Below are 6,400 nucleotides of genomic sequence, written 5' to 3' on the forward strand. Positions count from 1 at the left end.
GGGGTGGGGAGGGATAAATTAGGAGTATGGGATTAACAGATACACACTACTATATATAAAATAGATAAACAAGGACCTACTATATAGCACAGGGAACTATATTCAGTATCTTGTAATAACCTACAATGGAAAAGAATCTGAAATATATATATATATATAACTGAATCAATTTGTTGTACACCTGAAACTAACACAATATTGTAAATCAACTATCCTTCAATTTTTTTAAAAAAATGAACTGTGGCCAACTCTGAAGAGTGGAAATTACAGATTATTTTTTTCTTTTTGCTCACCCCTGTTTTCTAATTCTTTGGTGAATGTGCACTATATGTGTGATTTTTTTGAAAAAATAACAAGTTAAGAGAAGGAAATTCAGCCTGTAAATACATGGGGGAATTTTTTGTTCCATTTTTTATATTGGGGACTTAGGAGACAGCAGCTGTTGAACTGGGCCTGGTTGGGGGGTTGGGGGCAAAGGATTACGGTGCCTGACTCTGGGAGAAATCTCCACTGGCCGCAAGGATTCCTTGAGTGTTCTGTGCCCCATAAAGGAACAGAAGAGCCTTATAAAGAAAATTGAGGCCTTGGAGAACCACTGATTAAACCCAGAGGAACCACAGGAGGCTTGAAGGGGGAAGTCCAAGTAACATGGCTTTAAAGATTTGCTTAAAGGAAGTAAAAGTACCCCTTAAATAAAATATTGATTTTGAAACTGTATTACTGTGACCTTTTCTTGATGATCAAAAGTAGATAGAATTTTATTCATCACCATCATGATTTTATTTTTATATTTTTACCACCTCTACCTAATATAAAACATCTGCTGCCCTTGAACTAGCTTCCAATTCTCCCTACCACCCTCTGTGTATCCAGTCCCACCCCTCAGCTATGATGCCATTCTTAACTATATTCTTTCAGTTGGTCTCTCTGTGCTTCTTATCATTTGTACGACTTGTTTGGTTTCAATAATATAAAAGCTTTATGTGGTAAATTAAAATTTAATGTGTGCATAGCTTTACCTCTTAAGAAGATTTAAGTTCACCAGAGATCCTGCTAGTTGTCCCCCCAATACATTTTTTCACTCTTCCAGAGTAATAGAGCCCCTGATTTTACCTGGGGCACATAGCCACCCAAAACAAAGGCCACATTCCCTAGCCTCCTTGCCCTAGAATTGACAATGTGACTAAGTTCTGGCCAGTGTGACATAAGTAAAAGGGCTGTGTGAAATTTACAGGAAGGGCCTTTAAAGAGAGGGAACGTGCTCTTCTTTTCTCCTTTTTCTTGGAAATGTTGATGTGATGGCTGGAGCTCAAGCAGCGAGTTGGGACCCTGAAGTAAAGCTCACATGCCAAGGAATACAGAGCAATAAGACCCAAGTAAACTGGGCCCTGATATTATGAACCTTCCTTAAACAGCCTGGACTGCTTTTCTCTAGATTTATTTTATGTAAGAAATAAACTTCTATCTGGTTTAAGCCACTGTTGTTTTGGGGTTTCTGTCACTCACTGATGAACCAAATCCTAACTGATAAGAACAGTGACTGTATTTTCATTCATTCTGTAAACACTTCCTGAGCACCTACTGTGTGTCAGGCACTGAACATCCTGGCTCTGGAAATACAGCAGTGACCAAAGCAGGCAGAGTCCCTCTCCTGTCGTCCCCTCACGGAGCCTACATTCTAGCTCAGCCTCCACACAGCAAAGCACAGCAAGTAGGTGCTGAAATATTTGGTGAACAAGTCAACAAAGAGCCCTCCTGTTTATCTTTTGGTTTAAAACAGATTTTGTGTTCATGTCTGAGGATATTTGCACAAATAATGCTCAAGAAAAAAATCACAGCTGCTTTTTAAAAGAAATAAAATTACTTAACGAACCTTTTCTGTTGCCATACCTACCCACCCAAATTAGGTAAACACATTAACAAAGTCTATGGTTGCCTTTTAAATTATAGTAAACAATGATGATGCCACAAAGATAGCTCAAAATAATGCACTGTGGTGTTACACATACCCCTCTATGCCTCCATAATGGGGATATGTATAAGACTGGTGTGAGAATTAAGTGAGATAATGTCTCAGAAACAGTTATTAAATATTAGCTATATTCAGTTGACAATAAATATTAACAGCTTTAAAAATAGCCATAATTTTAAATTCAGTAAATCCATTTCTGGGATTCCATCCTAAGAAAATAATCCTAAGTATGAGGGGAAATTTTATGGAAAAAAATGCTCTCCCAGAGTCATTTATAATAGGCCCAAACCAGAGATTCAGTGACCTTACCCTGCCACCCTGACTCGCATCCCGTGGTGAGCTGAGGCTGAGCACTCTGGCCCAGGCCGAGAGCCATAAACCCGGGACTAGCTGGGAAGATGCAGACGGGGCTGGGAAGAAGCAGAGAAGAACGCAGAGCTTGAGTCCAACTTCCTGGCAAGGCAGACTTACAAGAAAGAAGAGTTCAAAATATCAAGTCCATCAGGGTAGAGCAGAGCGAGAAAGCCAAAATGAGTCTTGACCCCTGAGATCAGGCTCCTTGAGGGAACATTCTAGAATGTGGATCTTGGAGCGATGCCCTGAGATCGGGAGGGGAACGGGAGGAAGAACCCTCCACAGAGCATCTCAGGCGCAGTTGGTGGGTGGGCCAGGAAACGCTGGGTCCTGAATAGGAACAAAATATACTTCCATCATGAGTGGAAGGGCTAAATAAATTATTGAATACCAGAATAAGATATTATGTAACCATTACCAAATGCTGATTAGAAAGACTGTAGTAATCAGAGAAAAATGCTCAACTATTGCTAAGTATATACGTTTATGTACGTATAGTATACATCATGTATATGTATATATTAATATGCATATATTAAAAATATATCAGTACTTACTATATGTATATGAAACTATATATATATACTTACACATATATATTCATGGTATGTACTTATATATAAGTATATATGTATATGTGTATATACATATGTATACACGTATATGATAGCAGCTATGGCATATGCATAGGAAAAATATTTGGAGGAACATATCAAAATGCTAATAATTGAGTAGGAAGGTAATGATGATTTGCCTTTTTTCTCTATTTGTTAAATTTTATTTAATGTGCAGGTTTTAAACTTTTATGTTTAAAAACTTGGATATGAGGACAAAAAGAAAATTAGGCACATTTATCTAAATGTTATAGTGCTACTCTTCCAGAAATTTGTTTCTTAAGAATAAAATATGTGTGTCTTAGGCAGCGAGCCATATTTTCAGCCTCCTAAATCTTTTCCTCTAAATATCAACTGATGAGATTCCAGAGAAAGAATGTTCCTTCCTTGGACTACTTTTGGCTCTTTGGGAATAATTGTAACTCTTTCCTGACATGGGATATCATTTAGGGGACAAAACTCAAAAACCTTGTTTATGGGATACACTGTAATGGTCAGCAATTACCTGGGTCCTTTCCAAAGGTTCTCACTTGCTCCCAAGGTAAACCTTACACACGCATCACATAAAGCAATACAAAAGAAAGGGAAATGGTACAAATATAAGTACTATTATACTTCTCCCATTATATATTTTCTCATTTTTATTAGGAACTTCTTGATGAATGGGAGTCATTTTAGTTCCTCATTTCACCAGAGCACAAGTTGATCTTTGGTTTTGGAAATTCTAGAGCTATGATCAGAATCAATTAATACATATGCCAATTGACCACATGATTATCAATACCAACTATCAGGCCTGACGAAGACCTCCCATGAATTCTCTGAATCCAATCAATTCAGGCAAATATTTAGAACAACATCCTTAGTAATCAAAGGTTGATTTTGAATTTAATTAAAACATTTTTTTTAAGTTCCTCTAAACAGTTGGGGAAATATGAATGTGAACTAGGTAATAGATAAGATGAAAATGCACTTACTGTACATGGAAAGGTGGAGATCCTTGACTTTAAAAATCAAGTGGCAAAATAGCAAGTAAGGTACAATCTCATTATAGGGACAAAAATATATATAAACATAATTAGAAGGGGATCCAAAAGGATATACAATGATGGGTTGGCAGGAATCATCTCTGGATAATAAAAATAGTGTTTTATATTCTTATTTTTTGCTTATTTGTATTTTTTATTTTTTAGGCCGTGCCGCACGGCATGTGGAATCTTAGTTCCCAGACCAAGGATCCATCCCTCGCCCCCTGCATTGGGAGCACAGGGTGGACTGGACTGCCAGGGAAGTTCCCTTATTTGTATTTAAAAAATTTTCTATAATACACATATACTGTGTTTGTAATAATAAAAGAATATTTTCAATTTTAAAAAAAGCTCGCTTCTGTTTTAAAAATAGACCTCTGCCTTTCCTGGTTCTGGCTATGTACAATATTCAGAATAAAATGTCAGACCGACAGAAAGCCAGAAGTGTGGGAAGCATCCTCTTAAGTAAAGAACATAAATTTAAAAAGAAAATCTCATGGGAAAAAGTTGCTTTTGTAAGATTACCTGCCCAAGTTTGCCAGTTCAGAGCTTTAACACATTTTGCATAATTTTTTGATAAATAAATAGATTTTAGGGTTATTTACCAAAACCACGTTCATACTCTGATCATTTTGATGTTACCCATCATTAGTCACACTCTCCCAACAAAATTCTCCAGGCTGCACCTCTACATCCTAGTATCTGTGTATAGCATTCCCTTTAAAATATAACAGCTAGATGAACTAGTGATATTTAAGACATTTTTTTATATTTTGATAACCTTGAAATATTAATCTGTTATAGTTAAAAATAAAGGTAAATTATTCATTGACCACTTCAGCTGTAATGATTCCAAAGCAGCTGTTATTTATCTGAGCAACGGTCCTCAAATTAAAATAATTCTCTGAATCAGCTCTGGGCTTCATGCTGCTACTCCTTATATTTCACAGATAGGTTGTAGCAGCTCCAAAAAACCACTGTGGGCCAACGAGTAAATAACCATTTTCAAAAGTGTAATTATATACTCTATTTATATTATAGTCAGAGATATGATGATCAGGTAAATAATTAAAAGTGACAGGTCTGAAACTAAACAAAATGACTCTCAAGGAAATAAAAGGCACTTTTATACTACCTTTCAAGCAGTATACCTATGTAGAGAGAATGTTATCCTTTGTTCTTAGCCCCAAGAGAAAGAATCAAAGAAAGAAATAATTATATAGCTCCCCTCCATCCTCCAGATTAAAGGTCTACACCTAGAAAAAATTAAAATAAACTTGACTGTACCAATGCTAAATACCCCTTCTTGCACATTGATAAAGGATTTCCTTGCTTTTAATGACTCTTACTGTTTTATGAGATTTAAAAACCAGAACACAGAAAGCCTTGTGATTTTCAGAGTCGGGTAGGGAGTTCTGGGGAAGCACATGATTGGCTTTCCTTCAGGACTCTGCTGCATCTTTGAATTCTATCCATATTAAAAATAAATGGGTCAGTGGATTCTGGATCTGCCATGGCAGCCTATTCCTCCTACTAATTACAGCTAAAAACTCTGACAAAAATATGCGGAGAAAAGACTACCTGAGGACTGTGAAAGTAAACAAAAGCAGATGGATTGGGGGAGATGGGTGCGTTTTCCATTTTTTTCTTTTCTCATGCAGCTTTATCCTAAGAACAGATCCCAGTTTCAAAGCAGTGCATGCCATAGGCAGCTAAAATTCCAATAGAAAACATGTCTTTCTAGCCAGAGGAACAAGGAAATGATCACTCTGTGGGGTGGAGTGAGTGGGAGAAATCCCAGAGGGGAAAAAACTAGAGAAAGGGGTCCCCTAATTCTGTGTATGAATCCTTGGTTCAATCTAACATCTGAGCCAAGCATGCAAGGTACAGACTCAAACCAACCCAGCAAAGGCGTTGAGAGTTTAAATGAGATATGAACCACCTACCTAAGAGTCAGACTAACCCCTGAACTATGCAGGTACAGAACAGACCCAAAGCAGTACAACAAAGGCTTATATGATTGAACTCAGAGTTAAACCACTGCCCACAAAGGTGAGAAGAACTTAGGGTCAGAGCCTAACCGGGTTGATAGCCTGCTAAAGCAAAAACATCAACATTCTCCTGAGGATTATGAAAGGACTCAGAACATATGCAGTATTACATTGATACGTTCAGGAGACAATCTGAAATTACCTGACAACCAACGAAACAGGGAACAACGTTCTCAAGGGAAAAACAATCAACAGATGCCAACCTCAAGATGACCTATATGTTGAAACTATCAAACAAAGACTTAAAGCAGCTACTGTAACTATGCTTCATGAGGAAAACACATTTGAAGTAAATGAACAGATAGAAATTCTCAGTAGAGAAACAGAAACTATACACACACACACACCCCAAAACAAAAATAAGCAAACAAAAAAAATCCA

The sequence above is a fragment of the Leucopleurus acutus genome (assembly GCF_964270905.1).
Source record: "Leucopleurus acutus genome assembly, chromosome: 1".
In the NCBI taxonomy this organism is placed as follows: Eukaryota; Metazoa; Chordata; class Mammalia; order Artiodactyla; family Delphinidae; genus Leucopleurus; species Leucopleurus acutus.